The 19,717-nt window shown below is 33.2% G+C and overlaps 1 protein-coding gene across 3 annotated transcripts in view; it reads right to left on the reverse strand.

Moving 5' to 3' along the window:
• Tsc22d2 (TSC22 domain family member 2) overlaps nucleotides 1-19,717 on the reverse strand; it is a 46,707-nt gene that overhangs the window by 13,065 nt on the left and 13,925 nt on the right. The window contains exon 2 of one of the 3 annotated variants that reach the window (XR_015046742.1): nucleotides 10,681-10,839. The exons of the other annotated variants lie outside the window; for them this stretch is intronic. The gene's annotated coding sequence lies outside the window, so the exon portion shown is untranslated. The remainder of the gene's footprint in view (nucleotides 1-10,680; nucleotides 10,840-19,717) is intronic. 3 annotated transcript variants of the gene reach the window in all.

Consider the following 19,717-nt stretch of genomic DNA (forward strand, 5'->3'; position numbering starts at 1 on the left):
GTGGGGGTTGGCAACTCAATCCTAGTCTTCTGGAAGAGCAACCACTTCTCTGTACCAGTGTGCTCACTGCCCAGCCCCTAGCTGTCAATTCTCTTGATCCTCCTGCTTCTACATCTACAGTGCTAGATCACAGAAATGAACTACTTTGTTTTTTCCTAAACCCATTTCAAATACCATTCAAATTTCAAACTGCAAATTCTTCATTTCATTATACACTCTCCAAGGTTCCTTTACTCCTTTTTTTTTTTTTTTTTTTTTTTTTTTTTAAATGATGCTGAGGCTGGGGCCCAGTGTCTTCTGCACGCCTGGCAAGGGCTCTATTATCCTTTTTTTCCAGCATCTTTGCTTATCTCTTTCTTCCCAAGTACTTCTGGGATAATTTTTTTCCCCTCTCAGCTCAAGTTTTCTCTTATTTAAAGGTTTAATTAAAAAAAAAATTGTATACTTAAATCCCGTGTCACTTGCTGTGCTAATTGTGAGGCCTCTTTTCTCTTTTTATACAAAGTGTTTCCTACATTTACTGTGTTTCTTTATGGTGATTCTTCCTAGATAGTGGACACTGACAATTTTACACTCAGAATAAATCAATTTGGAAATAGCTCTGAATCTCATTCCTCATTTTTTAGTTTGTAGCTAAATACTTGCCATTTTAAAATTTTACATTGATTTCACATGCATTCATATATTCATACACACAAAATAAAAATAAGTAAATCTTAAAAGGGGGGACAGGAGAGATGGTTCAGTTGTTAAGAAACACTTCCTGCTCTTGCAGAGGACCCAGGTTTGATTCCCAGTATTCACATGGCAGCTCACGTCTGTCAGCAACTCCAGTCCCAGGGATTTGATATCTTTTGACCTCCATGGTAATCAGGCATTCATATGGTACAGATACAAATATAACAAGTGAAAATATTTTTAAATCTTTAATTACATTGATTTGTTTATTTTCTGCCCGTGAGGAGACTACAATGGTTTATGGTCAAGGTGAAAAGACAACTTTATGAGATAATGCATACTCTGCCTTTTCTATACCAAGGATGCCAGCCAAAGAACATTGGTTATAAGAAAATTTAGCAGCATCTAGGGGTGGTAGGATCACTAGATATGGAATTAGTAGATATAGTGTAGCCTGGCTTTACCTCAAGTCATTTGTCCTTTGGCAAATTACTCTTATTAGACATTCCTTTATCAATTGGTTTTAGAGGTTTATGAAATAGTATTACCAAGTAAATATTGTTTCTTTCCCTCTCTGTGCAGGAACTGGTAATAAGGTGGTAGAAGAAAAAAAGAAGAGAGGAGCAGAAGCAGATAGATTCATAGGTATAAAACAGTACTATGTACTTAAGGTTAAAAAGGGGTTTTACAACTGAAGCATAGAAAACATGAGAGAGCAAACAGATGAAGAGGGAAAGGGACTCTACCATAAAGAAATGCAAGGAGGAAGGGGACAGGGACTAGGACAATCTGGAATTGGATAATGATAATGGAGGCAGCTAGATTTTTAGGTAAAGTAGGAAAGGGATTAAATGAGTTTGTTTCACCTGAAATATGAACCCTGCAGAGAAATACAGAAAGAAGACACAGGAAGTAGGTACCTAGAACTCCAGGAGTCTCGGGACAAGAGCTCTAGATCTAAGAGTTGTTAGAAGAAAATGAGCATGCTTAAAGTTAAAAGATAAAATGGGAAGCACACTGGGAAAGGTTAGAGTAAGATGGGCTTGAGAAAGCATGTATAGTTTTTTAGAAATACTATTTAATCAATAGCCTCAAACTATCTCCTCTCTCAAGAACCTAACATACTGCTTCTTACACCTTAACAGACATTTGTGAACAGATCCTCTCAATCCCATTTCTACATGAGACTTGATCAAAATGAAAATCAAACTATTCCTCTGTAAACTTAAGTAAAATTCAAATATAGCAATGAGTACATAGTTCTTACCCATTTTATAGCTATTTTCAGTTATGCTCACTTCTTCATAGAAAAGATATTTAAACCTGCATTCTAGAAAAACTCTATGGACAATACAAATGAAAAAAATAAGTTTTAAGATTAGCCACTAAGATCCCACAGCTAAACCACATTCAAAGGTTACTAATTTTTCTTTACTATTTTATGTTCCTTCACTCATAATCTACCCTCATCCATGGTAGTAATAAATAAAAATGTCCAGGGTAGTAATAATTTAAAATGAAGGTTGTCAAGGGATTGTTTTAAAACTGGACTAAACCCAGAAGCTATAAGAGAATATCTTGAGGTTTCTGAATAGGTAATTGCTTGCTTCTTGTTTGGATTAAAGTAATAACACCAAACAGTCATTGTTCCTTAAGGAAATAAAGAGTATTCTTTATTGAGGAAATATCTGCTTGCTTTATTTTGCTTAGGATTTCATCATGTAGTACAGGCTGGTCTAAAACTTGCAACCCTACCCCCTTCTTCCTCTGGAGTGCTGTGATTTCTGGTGTGTATCAATACATTGTGTTTTAATAAATCAATTTGGCTTTTAATAAACCAATCAATGTTTTACAGTTGAGATGTGTAAAAATTACAATCTTAACTCTGAATAAACGAACACCTTTAACAAATAAAAGACAGCACAGATTAAGCACAATGCTGTTTAGGCCATCATTTCATTAAAGTCCCCTTTGCTCTGTTTCATGGTGATGTAGCCATTTTGGGAGGTAAAACATCTTACCTACCTGTCATCTGTTGTCTAAGTCAAAAATTGAATTCTCAAAGAATATTACATTTTTAAGAGCATAAACTTTTGGATTAGAAAGTTTTTGTTGTTGTTGCTGTTCAAGATAGGACCTCGCTACATAACCCAGGTTAGCTTCAAACATGTAATTTTCCTGTTTCAGCTTCCAGTTGTTTTTACATCTAACTTCTATCCAATTTACTAGAAGGTGTATCCTATAGAGTTAACATACTATGACCAGCCTCATCTGTAAGGTTGGGGGGGGGGGGGTCACAGTTATTGCATGCTAATGGAAGCCTGTCAAAAGGTCTTATGAAAACACAAGATTCGATGAGTTCATTCTACTGTTTGAAACAGTTACCTAGTCTTCTGACCCTGTAAGGTCAGCCTTTTAAAATTATCTTAAAGTACAAATTAAGAATTAAGGTCCTGAGGCCATGAAATAGTAAGAAATTAATTATGCTTAGTTATTAAAAACATGTTTACTGCTATTCCAAAGAATTTTAAACAATTCTAATTATATCCTACTAGATTTACTTTTTTTTTTGTTCTGTTAGTCAAATTTTAAGACTTCATAAAATTCTAAAATAGGTACAATTAATTTGAGATTGAAACTGGTATTAAGGCTTAAGAAACAGCATTTATGTAGACTACACAGTAATAAATCTATCTAAATTCTTAGATCGTCAGAGCTTAACAGTATAAAATATAATTAAATATAATAGTAAAATATAATATATAATAATATAAATATATAATAATAAAATATAATAGTTACTGTAGAAAAAAATTAACAATTGCTATTGGAATGTAACAGAATCAATTTAACATAAAATTTATAACAAAGTATAACTCAAAATATTCCGGGCCTTTTTTTAGTGTTATGTGAAACTAACAATAAATATTACAAAATGATAACAATAACAAAACAACCCAGAAACACTGGGATACAGTGCTGTTTTGCTTAAACCATTTATTATCCTAGTCTTTTACTGCTTTAGACTTTCAGTTAAGAGTCTGGTGCAGAATAAAGGCACTAGGAAAGTAGCACTAGGAAAATATACAAGGGTTTCAGATTTTGTTTTTCCATTAAAGAAGAATGGTAAAAAGAGTGGCACATGATCAGCTTTTAACAACTTTCTAGTTTAAAGGTGAATCATATTTCCGAATTGATATTGAATTATATTGTAGGTAACAGTGAAATTTAAATGGAAGAATGTCACAATAATTGTTTACCTCAGCTTATGTAAAACCTTTAAAAGCTTTTTCAAAATTTATTTTATGCATATGAGTACACTGTAGTTGTCTTCAAACACACCAGAAGGCATCAGATCCCATTATAGATGGTTATAAGCCATCATGTGGTTGCTGGGACTTGAACTCAGTACCACTGGAAAAGCAGTCAGTGCCCTTAAGCGCTGAACCATCTCTCCAGCCCCTTTCTACCATAAGTGAGACCAATAAATGTTTGTTATTTAAAAAAAATTTTTTTTCTAAAAATTACATTTAATGTATTGTGTGGGATGTATCTATACGGAAGTCAGATGACAACTTGTGAGATTTGGAGTTGATTTGTTTTCTTTCTAGGAATCGTCAAGTATGGTGGCAGGTACCTTTATTCACTGAACCACCCTATGGGCCTCAGTTTTATATAAAGTCTTTATGAGGAATTCGAAATTTCTATCATGGCCTGATATATTTGTTATATTAATTTAGATAAGACATCTGTTCCTTTCAGGCCTTCATTAGCCGCCTCTGTCTTGTCAATAGTCTTCTGATTCCTTCACCATTCAATTCTGTTTGCTCTCTTTATCAAATGTAGCCTTAGTGTAAACCTTGACAGCAGGAACTATCCATCTCAGGGGTCTTCTTATATATTCTGAATATGACTAATATTTAACATATTTACAAAGAAAATGATGAAACACAGCTTGTAATGTTTAATATATTATCTAGTTACAATTGTAAAGATCAGTTTGAAATTGGCACTATGTTGTGCATGCCAGGACAAAGATGTAGAAACTTATCAGGTATTTAAATGATTAAAAATGACTATAAGAGTCTCAAAGGAACAGTTAGTAGGAGCAGCTCTCCCAAATAAGGTTAGTGAAAGTCAAGCCAATAAGTACAGCACTTCCTATCCTTTTTTTGGTTGTGAACCTAGCCTTTAATGCGTACTCATTCTAAAATGTTCTTTACATTTGTTTTTATTTATTTTATTTTCTATTGGTTGCTGGCTATTGCATGATGAAACACAGCAGTTCTATCCTGAGCATGATGATAAAGAAAGATTTCACAAAAAAAACTTGGACTTTCTAAACTCCCAATCTTTCAGATAATGAAGATTTTTCACGTTACAATTATTAGGTTCAGAGATCAAATCCAGTGAAAATATGAATTCCATATTCATATTTCAGAAATACCTATCTATGAATTCCTTTCAACTGACCAATCCCTTTGACAATTTGATCAGAAATGAGTCTAAAAGGAAGTAAAAGAAGCCAAGTTATTCTGAAGATGAGCAGAGCAGGACAAGGATTTGAAGATTTAGATAGATGAGATAAAGATGATTCATAATGCATTTAAAATGCCTAATAATTAGTGGGAGTTCTTAGTAAATGAGATTTTGGAGCACGAAGAAATTCCAAGACATTTTATTCTTTTTAGTATTAATAGATTTGAGTACAAATAACCCTAAGAGGTTATCGACAACTAAGACAACTATTATCTAAGAGGTAAATAACAACTCCAAAGAAAAGACATCTTTGTAATTTCTAAAATTAAAATTGTGATTTCTTTTAAGCAATACCTCCTTACCATTTTGGAACTATGGTTATATTAGTACTATAACTTATATGACCACAAATGGAGGCCTACACTTATAATTAGGACAGCTATAAGAATAGCTAACTAGACCATATACATTCTTCGGTATTTCATGTGTTATGTGGTAGTAATCATCTTTTTGGTATCATCTAAGTGATGCTGGCTTTCTAGCCATACATAACTTAAACACGGAGAAGCCATAGAAACTTCCACTGATATCCAAAGGAAGTCTTGAAAGCCATGCAATGTGTGGCAAGATTAGAATCCCTGTGGGAACCCTGGAAAAGTCAATTATGTGAAGTTGTAAAAGTTATCCTTAAGCTGACATGAAGATTCCAGAAAGTCAGAGATGACAAAAACACAGGGTATTTTCCAAGGAAAGCCATAGGCAATGAACAGAGCCAGCCCAGTAGAGAGGTCATGTATGCTGCAACCAGCAAGGCCAGAGGAGTAAGGGCTGGCTAAGTGTGTAAGAGTGCATAGAGTGCATATCATGCCACTGTATGTAGCAGATGCCACATAAGGAGCTAGAGGATTTATTGTCTATTCTCCTGGGGCTTGGTTTTGTTTTGGTTCAATTCTTCATGTCTATGTCTCCTTTACCATTGGAATGGCAATGTTTATCCTGTGGGCAAACTGGAAGTATATAACTTGTTTTTGTTTTTAATGCAGGCTAATAGGTATGAATTTGTTGGAGTCTTAGAGGGACTTTCCCTGTGGAACAATGCTGGAACTTTGATGTTTACTGAATGAATTTTGCATTAAAGACAACTGTAAATTTTTGGAGGCTGAGGCAGAGTAATGCAGTTTGGATATGAAGTTTCTCTGGCTTGGTCCCTGCTGAGGTGGTGACTATATCATGAGGGTGCTAATGGGCTCGCTCTTAGGAGTTAGAAATCTAGTTGGAAGAAGTAGATCATAGGATATGCTTTTGATGAGTATGTTATGTGTGCAAGACCCTTCCTTTCATACTTTCCACTATGATGTTGTACCTCTCTCTACATCCAAAAGCAAAACTTGGATTGAGGTCTATGAAGCTATGAGCCAAAATAAACCCTTCCCTTAAATTACTCTCTCAAGTGTTTTGTCACAATAGCAAAACGAAGTTTACTATCACATACAAGTTTTACTTTATATTAGCTTAAAAAGTACATGTGTATCACCATGCTCAGCTTTAAGTCATATTCAGCACACAAAACTTTAAATGTTTAAAAAGTACTGAAAAATTTTACAGTTACCATTATTAGTACACACACTCATTATGTGTTCATATGTGTATGTGCATGTATGCACGTGTGTATTTATGCATGTAACTCAAAAGTCTAAAGGGAAATATATAAAAACTGGGACAGTAATTGTGGTAGAAAGTTAGATTAGGTAACTTTTTCTTCTTTTTTGTCTAAACTTTCCACAGTTTTATTTTTGAAAACATAAAAGTATTACTACTAAAGAAGATGAGGTATAAATGTATTCTCAAAAATAATACTTTAAAGATTTTCATATTCTGATTACATATCTTTTAATTGTGGCATTGAATAGTTTCTTTTTCTGCAAACAATGTGAATGTATCTGCAAACTCTTAGTATTTTTGACTTGAACTTGTTTTAAACAGTACCATTTTGGATTAAACTTTACCATCCCTCTCTCTTCCCATTTATTATGTGCTGATGTAGACTGAACCCAAAACACTGTACATTTAAGGCAATCAATGTATCATGAAACTATATCAACAGCTCTACTGTTTTGAGACGGGGTCTCATCAAATTTGACTATCTTCAAACCCTTCAATTCTCCTGCCTCCACTTTCTAAGTGCTAGAATTAGAGGTGTGTATCACCATGCTCAGCTTTAGGTCATATTCAGCACACAAAACTTTAAATGTTTAATTGTTCTCTATATTTAAAATTTAAATAAAATGTTGTAAGGCTTGGAACTCAATGAGATATAAAATTAAAACCAAAAAGATATATGCAAATCACATAAAATGGTTAAAGGCTCATGTACCTAGAAGAAATTTTGCTTAATGTTTCAAAAGTAAAAATAAATGTGATTTCTCCATGGAATTATTTATAACAAAGTAAAAATTCACAAAGAAATTCTTATAATGAATTTAGTAGAGTTTGACTATCCTAGAAAATATATGCAATTAGACTTTTAAAACAGCCTCCTTATTGTTTGCTATTTATAAAACTTGACTATTAAAGGGTAAATTTCACAATAATTTCATTTAATACTATTCTAATTGGAACTAAGACTTTAGTGTTTTGCATTATTTATTTAATTTAGTGTTTGTGTACATGCACACACATGCACATGCCATGACGTGCACATGAAGGTCAGAGGACAACTTGTGGGAGTTGGTTTTCTCCTTTCCACCCTTACATGAATCATGGAGATTGAAATGGGGTCATTGGAATTCGGTATCAAACACCTTCAACCTCTCTATCTTGTGGGCTAAAGACTTTTTTGAAAAAAAAAAAAAAGTATTACAATAGATATTTATTTGCTGACAATCAGAAGCATTAAACTTGAACAAAATGTTTCCTAATGCAAAAATTAATTTTGGACGCTATACAATTTATGGCATGTATTTTGGAAATACTTTATGAATTAAAGGGTGATTTTCTAATAGAGAATGACACATTAAACTCTAATTCAATGAGAATTAAAATTATGTATTTTGTGTTTTTGAATAATATAAACTTATCTACCATGGTCTCTAGGGTTACTCTCCATGCCAGCATACTGAGAGCATATATATATATATCCAATGAAAACTAAATATGACTCCTAGTGCCACCACTTAATGGCTATATAATGCATTATTTAATCTCTCCATGCTTCAATTTCCTTCTCTGCAAAACAAGAAAATTTGATAGGAATGGTAATATAATAGCATTCTGGAGGCAGAAAGGAGGAGCCTTTTTGAATCCAAGGCTACCCAGTCTACACAAGTTCCACGCACCCTGCCACAAACCAAACTCCAAAAAACCCAAAACAAAACAAACTATCAGGGTTACTGATAGATGATTTATATAATTCTGATTTAGAAAAACTAAGTGAGATATGTCTAACAGCAGCAGAAATACAACTAGCTTGTAGAAAATCTGAATCAAAACTTAAACAAGGATTGACAGTGTAAGAATTCCTGGGGGCCTGGAGAGATGGCTCAGCGGATGACTGCTCTTCCAGAGGTCCTGAGTTCAATTCCCAGCAACCACATGGTGGTTCTCAACCATCTGTAATGGGATCTAATGCCCTCTTCTGGTGTGTCTGGCTGAAGACAGCTACAGTGTTTTCATACACATAAAATAAATAATTCTGAAAGAAAAGAAAAGAAAAGAAAAGAAAAGAAAAGAAAAGAAAAGAAAAGAAAAGAAAAGAAAAGAAAAGAAAAGAAAAGAAGGAAGGAAATCCTAACCCTCCCCTAGGCCCACCACTAAACAAAAAGATAGGATTTCTCTGTCATTCTGGCTTTCCAGGAGCTTGATTCTTGGAGCAGGCTGGCCTTGAACTCAGATATCTGCCTAACTCTTCCTCCCAAGTGCTGGGATTAAAGGCATGTGCCACCACACCTAACAGCATGAAAATTTAAAACTAGAGCAGCTAGGCTCTGATTTGTTCTATCCTTCTCTGTTAAGATCAATTATTAGTGAAAATCAGTAGGATCAATGGACTTGTTAAAAATTCCTGTTGCAAATCATACACCTGGGTGACTAACAAGACTTGCCTTTTAAAACAAAACCTACTCACTTTGTTTGCTTGTTATTTTTCAGAGAAGGTCTCACTATATAGTCCCAGCTGTCCTAGAGCTTGCTATGTAGACCAGGATGAACTCCAGAGATCCTCTACCTCTTACTCTGGAGTGCTAGGATTAAAGGCACATGCCACCAAGCAGAGCCAAATAGTCAGTATTGATATTAACTACTCTTAAAGATCTGATCAATGCTCTTAACATTTTACGTATGACTGCACTATTCTACTTTAAGTTCCTATATTTACAATTTTCTGAAGCCTTTAACTATTAAACATACACTAGACAAACTAGATATTCTCTTTGTTGGGTTATGAAGATTTGTTATAGAAAACTGAAGAAACAAGAAGTCTATAGAATAATAAAGAATTTGATGGTTTATTTTATTTCCACACTCACAATCACTACTTGAAGGAATTTAAGCTACAGAGTAGTTATAAAAACCACACGAGAAACAACTGAGGATTTTATTGAGAAGACAGTGTAGGCATGAATGTGGCTAAGGGGACACCGGACAAAGACCTATGTCTGCTTGAGTATAAAGTTGCAACGGCTACAGTGGCTTGCTTAGTATCACCCACACCTTTTAGCTTTCTTAGAAAGTAACCCCAAATAGTTCTTGATAGCTTTGTAGTTTTTATATAATACCTTAATAAGAACATTAGTTCTATAACTATATACAACTTAGCCCATCCTTTTTTCTTCATTTTCAAAATATGAAAAATAAAGATCTTACTTATCCTCACCTAAATCCTAGTAAGAGTCCAATTTATTAAAACACAGCTTCAGAAAACAAGCCAAGGAAGGTACATAAAACAAGTTGTTTTCTAAGGAGAGAATTCTGAGAGAAATTAATTTTCAAGATATAAAAACAAGTATATTGACATCTAATATACTGTTTTCACGTGACACTGCCATGGTAAGTATTCTCAACATTAAAATTGGAAAAAACTGGCTGTGTTTAGAAACAAAGATGGCCTTTATGAAGAAAGTAATAACCCTCCAAAGAAATAAAATTAATTTATACAATATGTTATGAAGAAAATGGATATATTTCTTTAAAAAAATTATTTCTCAAATATTTCCTGGAAAAATAGCTGCAAAGTATTTTGGGCTTTCACTAAACTGTAAGCATCTATAACAGATGCAATAAAAATATTTAATGTTACTATCATATAGGATTTCACTTTCTTTTTTAAACTGCGTTGTTTAATACTACAGAGACAGAGGCTTGTGCTTTGTGAGACTTTGAAATAATTACATAATCAAGTAGTTAAAATTCTAACTTTAACTTATATTTTATACTATTAATTACACAACGTGCTCATTTTGTTCATATAGTCATCTCAATACAACAACATCAGGTATAATACATAAAATCTAATCCATTAAGTCTTACCAATTTATGACCTGATGAGACACTCTTGTGGACAACATTCAGTCCTTAGAAGCTAGAATAACCCTCCAACCATGTGAGGGCATCACAACTTTTAAACTTTCGGCTTTCGATCATTATTATGTCACATTCCTCCTCCGATGCTGAATTCTAAAAAAAATTCTAGCAAAGAGTTTAAGTAAATAAGTGCTGTAATCAAATAGCCTTTAAAATTGTTTATAGCAAAGGTTCATGTTTTACCATGATCACACAACTGATATTTTTAGATGTAAAATAATTTGAAATACTTGATTTGATTAAAACTTAAAATCCAACATGGAGTTCCAGGCCACCAGAATACTTGTCAGTGAAGAGTCAAATAGAAATGGAACCATTAAAGTTTAAGATCATGATCCAGAAATTCTGATTTAATACCATACAACCGGATATAGACAGTTTTTATTGAACACTACAGAATGCACTGGAGCACTACTCTCTAGCCCAAGTCCATGGATGTCTCTAATCCAGTATAGTTGGCAAGATCATAAAATCTGCATGGATCACTTCAACAAATAAGACAGCAGCATTCCATGTGTCTGTCTATGCTCCCAATTTTTAAAGTAGCTATGTTGGTAAGAACAAACTTCATCACATGCTTACAAAAATAGTATATCCTGGATTATTCAACAGTGGTCCTGGAAACTGGGGAAATATTTAAAAATGGCCAAAACTACTTGTAAAGAGTATCTTCTTAAATTATTAATTTTTTTGCTAGAAAGTTTCTTAATGAGCATCTATTTCAATCCCTAAAGAATGACATCATTAAAAACATATCCTGTCGTATAATTCATATTTTATTTTTAGTTGTCAGAGATCCACAGCCAAGGCAAAAGTTGTGGATACAGTTTTACCTAAATAATCCTCTAAATAAAATTATTTAATGAGTAGATGGTAGGAGCAAAGAGGAGGGAGAAAGAGAGAGACCCACTACTGAGGAAGATCAGTATGTTCAGAACTGCAGACCGTCTTGGAAGGAAACTCTGCAGCTATCTAAGGTGTCTGACCTAAGTGTATGAGGTGCATTACACCACCACAGATTTACCTTTGAATGCAACTTTTCTATCATATGTGGCTATTTACAAATACAATCTTTCCAAATGTAATCTCACAACGCACTTGACTTCATTAAAATCATGTGAATTGGATTTTTTCCTCTGAACACATAAGTTTAAAATGAAATCACCTGGTGAAGGCAAAAATCCATATTTATCCAAAGCTGTGACTGCTTTATCAACTATCACCAAATGTCTTTGAAAATGTTTAGTTATAATCCTAGCAATCAAAACACTCAATATTTTTAAAGTGTCTAATTTTGATGATTTACTCTGTTATGGGAAAAATCTCACAAGAAAATAAAATATATAGTCCTATTTAATAAGCTAAATGCTTCTTGAAATGCGTATTGATAGCATTGGTAACTTGCTTGTTTAGAAGGCCTGAATGAATTGGCCATTTAACGAGCAATCTGACTTTTTGTTAAAGTCTGCTAACTAACACAGTATTACAGTAAGTGCCTAGGAAGGCTTTGGAAGATAGAATTAAATTAGCCATATATAAGGCAATTTCTGTTATTATACTGATAAGCTTATAGGAAAAAATAAATACATATGTATTATGCAAATATAATCTCAGAGTTTAAAAACTATGTTTAAGAAATACAAAACTTCCATTTCAATTTTTTCCTTTAGCACACATTTTAAAGAATTAGTTATTATATAGAACAGGGTAGTATTTGAAGAGTTACTTCAAGTTACTTCAAACTTAAGTTCCAAATCGTAGGAAAGTCTAATTCTAAAATAAATTAGCTGAAGTACTTATAGATGAATAAAGATTAATCAGATGATTTTTGAAATTTTAACATTATCAACCATGATCTAACAATATTTCTATTGTTAGGAAGAGAAATCCCACTTAACTGACAAAGTGCTTTTGAAAGTTTCAAGTTAAGAACTAAGTTTATATTTACCATAACTTAGCTCAGTTTTCTTTATGAAAAATAAAACAGAACAAAACAATGAGTACGAGGGCACAGATGAACGGCTTAAAATTTCCAAATATTAATTTGAAAGTGATACTCAATAATAAGCTTGTTAAGATTTCCCAAATAACTTTCTGTGAAAAATCGCTTGACAAACGAGGTGCCAGGACTTTGAATAGGTGAATGCTCTACCACTGACAGGCAAATCCCTAACCTTTTTGTCACTTGAATGAGTATCTTTAGAGTCAAACACAATTCCATGTTTAAAGTATTCTAAAAATTCTATACAACTACCCATAAATATGTAGATATAATTGCACGGCTATTCAAAGTTCCCTACACTTTTACACATAGTTTTTCCATAGATTATGTATTAGAAAGATGAACTTAAACATCTAAGATAAGCAATTAACCTACATAGTCCTGATAGAATAAGCACGGGAAGACCACATGTTCCCAGAAATTGACATAGAAACTACAACAAATGTTAGACCTAATATATTATGACACAGTAAAAAGCCTCTACATGCTGACATATATTTTTTATTTTTGGGTCAACATGTATATATGTGTTATATGTGTCAAGGAATAGATAAGGAGACCAAAAGTTAACATCAAGTGTCTTCCTCCATCAGTTCTCCACCTTAGATTCTGAACTAGGGTCTTCTCATTGGCTTAACCTTTAAAGGCCCATGGATCCTCTCCAGTGCTGGAATTGAACAGGTGTGTATTGCTCTTGCTGTTTTTTTCTCCACCCCCTTCAAAACGTACATGCCGAGAATCAACCTAAGATCCTCAAGCTTGTGTGGCAAAGATTAACCACTGAGTCATTTCCCTTGCCCACCCTCCTTCTATTTCTTTTTCAGTGATAAGGCTTGTGTCCAGAACCTCACATATATTAGACGCAAACTCATCATTAACACTAAGTCACATCACTCAGCCCTATATACATTTATAAATTTACAAAGGGTGTGTAATATCAAAATAAAAAAATTGAAATTGGATAAAATGGAATAACAAAGTAAATGGAAGCCAGTTATATACTATTCATGAATATGTAAAGAAATCCTCATACTTTCTTAATGGGAAACTACATATTCAACTCTGAATTGTTGACTTTCTTTGAGACAGGGTTCCTCTGTGTAGTTCTGGTAGTCCTGGAAGTTGCTGACCATAAACTCAGAACCATCATCCTTTGCCTCCTGAATGCTGTTATTAAAGGCCCATGCCACCATGTCTGATACAATATACACTGACAAGTATATTATATACTTATATAAGTATAAATAACTAACTATAGACAGTGACAGTCATACTGCCCGCACACATACTTTAATATATTGAGGATACCACTATTTCTGACTCAAAAACTATAGAATTAAAAAGCCCCCCACCAAAAAAACCCCAAAACAACAAAAAAGTTGCATTCTCCAAATCTTTTCATATTTATAATGAATCTTCAAGTTTTGAAAAGATAAACTGTCATAACAAAGATACTATTTTTAACGATATTTAGTAAAGGATAATAAACACTGTAATTCGTTTCTTCTATTAAAATGTATTTCTTCTAAATAAAACAAATATTTTAGAAGTAGCCAACTAAAAGTCCAAACATAGAAACTGATTTTTGGTAATCCATAGCATTTATTTAAAAGTTCTCTTTATCGATCACCAAAACCAAAATATTCGATGATTTTTTTTTTTTTTTTTAGCATGAGCATGGATCAGGCACACAAAGAACACCAGCTATAGTTTAAATCTCTCCCACTGCTCCAAATCTTAAAAATAATTACAATTTCATCTGATATTTCTTCTCAAAAGGCTACAAACCATACATGAGTTTAAATATATTGAAGTATGAACCTAAACTTTAAGCAGTTGATGAATATAATGGAAAAACAAAATAACAAAAGACACCCTGTTTGTTTTACTTTAGTAATTTTAGGGTGCATTTAAATTTTCTCTTATTCTGAGCCAGGCTAATAAACGACTTCTCTTAACAAATATTTCCTATGAAGTGATAGGTTATTGAATTAATTTAGAATTTTCTGCTATTTAAAGCTCTGGTTCTCTGAGAACCAGAGAATTTAGTGAGAAATATATATATAATACCTTCTTAATTCATCTAAAATTTCACACTGAACATAATTACCATGCTCTCTCTAAGTAGGATGGATGATTTAGGTGGAGTACTTTAAACAACAAAAACAGGTGGTAAAGGAAGAAACACAACCATTTAGCCTGGTTAAGTTGCTAAACTATTTCTGATTGTCAATTCTGAAATCTATCGATGGGCAGAAAACAGGTATATCGAGTGTTCTGAATGAACTATAGAAAAACTAAAAGAGTTATTATCTAGGAACCAACGCAAAGAGTAAGCTTCAGACTATGGTTCAAACTCCAGCAAGCAGACAATCTGCCTAAGAGCAGATGCAAACATTCTTTTCTTTTTTGTTAAGAAGCAATATCCCCAGAGTGTCCCCATTTCTAAAACACTTTTCACACTATCTCAATTCTGGTCTCTAAATGTTAGGTGGTGCTGCTTACAGTTCTGGTTTGATCCATATCCTACTTATGTTACTTGTTACTCTTATCCTAGTCTGTTCCTTGGGATTCTGGCCTCTTCTGAAGTTTGGACTTTACAGAAAAAGAAAAAAACCCAAAACCTTCTAATCTTATTTCTCTATGCAATTGCATACCTGGATCATTTCTAATTGTCTGTCAACTAATCCATAAAACAGCTAAAACCATAAACCTCATCAATATATGTTCGCTTTTCTAAACTAATTCTTTTGCTAATGCAACCTATAATATAAGCATTTCCTCAGTCAACTGGGTTTTTGACACTTTGGAGTTCTTTGGATGCTTAAAATCTATGAGCTGTAAAATTTTACTAATTGATTCCTACTTTCAGACAATCATATTTTTTCTCTGTTCAATCAAGCTCTTCTCTGTTGCTTTTATATACGTAAGTCAAATCTAATTATTCTTATTATACTAACCCACACAAATACATAAGATATACCTATCTGCACACTGATCCACAGTATGGTTTCTCTAACTGGAATGCTCCTTTTCCTCAGTTCTCTTAACTCTGTAATAACAAACTCTATCTACTTTTCAAATAAGAAAGCTACCTTCTGAAGTAGCTTTGACCAATGGCTCCAACTCTCCTTGTGAAGTTGAAACTGCTTGCATATTATAAAGGAGCCATCATTTTTAATTATGTAGGTCATGTATCTGGTTATCTTTCTTCATGAAGACAAAACATTCCAAGTGCTTATCCCTAAGGCAAATTTTTATAAGCAGTCTGATTTTCTCCCTTTAGTCTAAATGTCCTTTTCTCTAGCACTCCTTTATCTTCCTGATATGCCATTAAGAGATGGTAAAACTGTCTACTATAATTCCTACACTAAACTTTCATAGATAAAACCTCTTAATGATGTTTGATTCTCAATGATTATTGAAACAGGCTTCTAAACTAATTCTGAAAACAAAACAAAACAAAAAGAACCCAGGTAGACCAAAGAAATCTAAGAATGAGCACAATTTTTAAAAGGTAATCAAAATTTAATATCACTAAAATGCTAGTATGTGAGGATATCACAGAAAATTGACTTCACAAGTATATTACTTCCTACCTAGAAAGCTAATTATATAAGCTACATTATTATGAACAGAGCTTAGGAAAGGGTTGCATTATTTTGGGGCTATAGTATCACTCTTTTCATATTTGTAGATACTTTCACCAACTGGCCCTGAGGTCTCTGCAAAACCAACAAGTAAGGAACACAAACTATAATGGTACCTATGAAATGATGAAAAGGAAGGGTTCAATTTAAGTACATAAGCAAGAAAAACACTAGACACCTCAGAAAAGATCTGAATATAGACAAAGGCAATCTGACTATTTTAAAAGTCTCTCAAATTGTTAATTCTAACTTAAATACAGGAAGCAACAAAGGAGAACTGGTAAGCTAATATGTAATAGCATATTAGTTATTCCTATTGATTGTAAAGACTTGGCAAATTGATAGTATCCTGTCAGGAAGAAAAAGGTTTCAGTCCTTAAAATTGGGTGTAAGCATGGACCTTCAGATATTCTGGGACAATTATTTAAAGCTAGCTTGAAAGTTGGCTTTTAAAGCTATCCCCAGGACTAGAGAGATGGCTCAGTGGTTAAGAGCTCTTCCAGTTATTCCAGAGGACCCAAGTTTGGTTACTAGCATCCATGATAGCTCACAACCACCTTTACTCCAGATCCAAATTTGATGTCCTTTTCTGGCCTCCATAACACACAAGTAGCATACCTCTGCCTAATACAAATAAATCTTAAAAAGGTTACCTCTACTCAATATCATTCCAAGATTTCAGAAACAGAAGCCTGAAATATGGTATCAGGCAACAAGGATATGAAAATTTATGCTTCAAAATATGTAAATAACATAGATCATATAAAGGACATATGGCCTCCTAAATCAGTGTTTCTCAATCTGTAGATGTGATCCCTTTGGTGGGGGGAGTCACATATCAGATATCCTGTATATCAGGTATTTACTGTTATGATTCATTACAGTAGTAAAATTAGTTATGAGTTAGCAACAAAATAGTTTTATGGTTGGGGTTTCTACAATAGGAAGAATTGTATTAAAGGGTCATAGCATTAGGAAGGTTGAAAACCACTGTCTTAAATCTTTGAATGGTTCTACTTATCATTGAATTAATTACCTTTGTAAAACATTTACCTGGCAAATAGAAAGAAAGAAAGAAAGAAAGAAAGAAAGAAAGAAAGAAAGAAAAGAAAAGAAAAGAAAAGAAAAGAAAAGAAAAGAAAAGAAAAGAAAAGAAAAAGAGAAGAGAAGACAAGACAAACTTCCCAATTTACAGTAGTCCAAAATTAGGCTTTTTGGTGAGATCCAAAACAAAGCCAAAAGTTGTAATTACTATTTTAAGCCTAGTATTACAAAAAACTTTAACCCATCTGTTATGAATAAATAGAACCACAATGCTTTCTCAGTGTCCCTTAACAAGCCTATAGGGATGTGCCAAATAAAATTGTATAAACTGTTCTCTATTTTTGTTTAGAACTAATAAAGCTGGTCATTTTCCACTGTCTTGTGTGTCTATGTGTGCACGTATGTGTATAATTACTCTATTACTGAGCCGTATCTCCAGCCCACATTTAATTTTCTTTTCATATAAAAAGTTAAAAGGGGCTGGTGAGATGGCTCAGTGGGTAAGAGCACCCGACTGCTCTTCCGAAGGTCCAGAGTTCAAATCCCAGCAACCACATGGTGGCTCACAACCATCCGTAACGAGATCTGGCGCCCTCTTCTGGAGTGTCTGAAGACAGCTACAGTGTACTTACATATAATAAATAAATAAATCTTAAAAAAAAAAAAAAAGTTAAAAGAAAACTATTCTCCAGTTTCCACTGTGTTTTACCTTGGTACCAATCAGTCCAGCTTACAGAGAAGACTACCTACAATATTAAGCTCTGATTATATTGGCAACAGTACAAATATCCACTAAACTTCTTTAGTTCTAGATAACAGGCTCCAAAAAGAGAAAATACATATTGGGGTATTAAGAGTGTATGTGTGTGTGTAGACCAGAGGTCAACATCAGGTGTCTTACTCTATCCCATCTATTTCAAGACAAGGCCTCTCACTGAATCTTCATCATACTAACTGGCTATATTGGGAAGACCAGCAAGCCAGTAAGATCCTGGGAATGTTCTGTTTCCATAATTCTAGTGTCTGGCTTGCTACATCTGCCTTTTCCCCAGCTCAGAAATAATTTTTAACCAATAAGAAACGATACAGATGCAGCAACTTGCCTCACTTCTGATATGTTAAAAGGATTTGGTATCTATTAAAGAGAACAAGTAAGTATTTCACTGTTAACAACAAATTATGAGCAAGTAACTTCTATGGCTGTCTTATAATGAAACTTAAAAGACCATTTTGATATTAGATCCAAATTATTGAAAATAAAAATCAAACCTCTCAAAAATACAGCATTCATACTGACATGACAGCTTATGAGACAGATATTACAAATAATTAAATAAACTGCATTTAAAGCTACTTTTATTATATTTGAACAGTGTACTATATTTCTTTTGTATTCAGGAAAAGTATAAGGTTCGCCTCAAGTACTATTTGAGTGACTAAAACTTCATGGTATAGTATAGTATTTCATACTATAATCTACTTATGTATTTATTTACTATTAGAGCAAAACTAATTAAAACCTGATTATACATAAACATAATACTACAAATTTTAAAACTTTCTCTTAAAAATTATTTAAAATGATTTTTGGTTAAGTAAGGAACAAATCATCTACAAGATACTTTGTTTAGAAAATAGCTTTAGAGTTATACACATAAATAAATCAAGCCTAAAGATTAAAAGGTTTACCATTTCCCATTAAGCCAATGCAGACCATGTCTTAATAGGACATGTACATGCACTTAGCAACTCTCTTTTCTAATGAAAGAGAGAGAGTTGAGTCTATGAGTGTTATCCAAAAATATGCCAGAAGACACAAATGCGTTGCCAGGCAGAGTTAAAAGAATCTAACAAGCTTTGTGGGAATTTAAAACAAAATAAAACAAAACAAAAACCACTGTACTCAACTCCTATTAATTAAACACTGAATGATAGATTGCTAATAAATATTCAGCCAAATAACTGAACAAAGCATAAACTATTTAAAAATGTGTGTTAAGCAGAAAGATAAACCAAAGTATCTTTTGCCAAAAGTGAAATCAAGTTTTCTTTTAAGTGAAAAATAAGACCTAAACAGTATCTCTGGTTAAAAACAAAACAAAAACTTGTTTTGAGGGCTTACAAATTGTACAGATCTATGAAATTCTAGTAAGCAAACTTCATGACAATTTCTTGTCAAAATTAATGGCATTTTGTTATCCAGGTCTTGTCCCTCCTCCAGTTTTTTAGTTTGCAGTAATATTTTTTGTGTGTGTGTGTTTATAAATTCTATAAAACACAAAAATTA

Source organism: Mus caroli, unplaced genomic scaffold (assembly GCF_978045245.1).
Source record: "Mus caroli unplaced genomic scaffold, Mus_caroli_1 scaffold_3, whole genome shotgun sequence".
Lineage (NCBI taxonomy): Eukaryota > Metazoa > Chordata > Mammalia > Rodentia > Muridae > Mus > Mus caroli.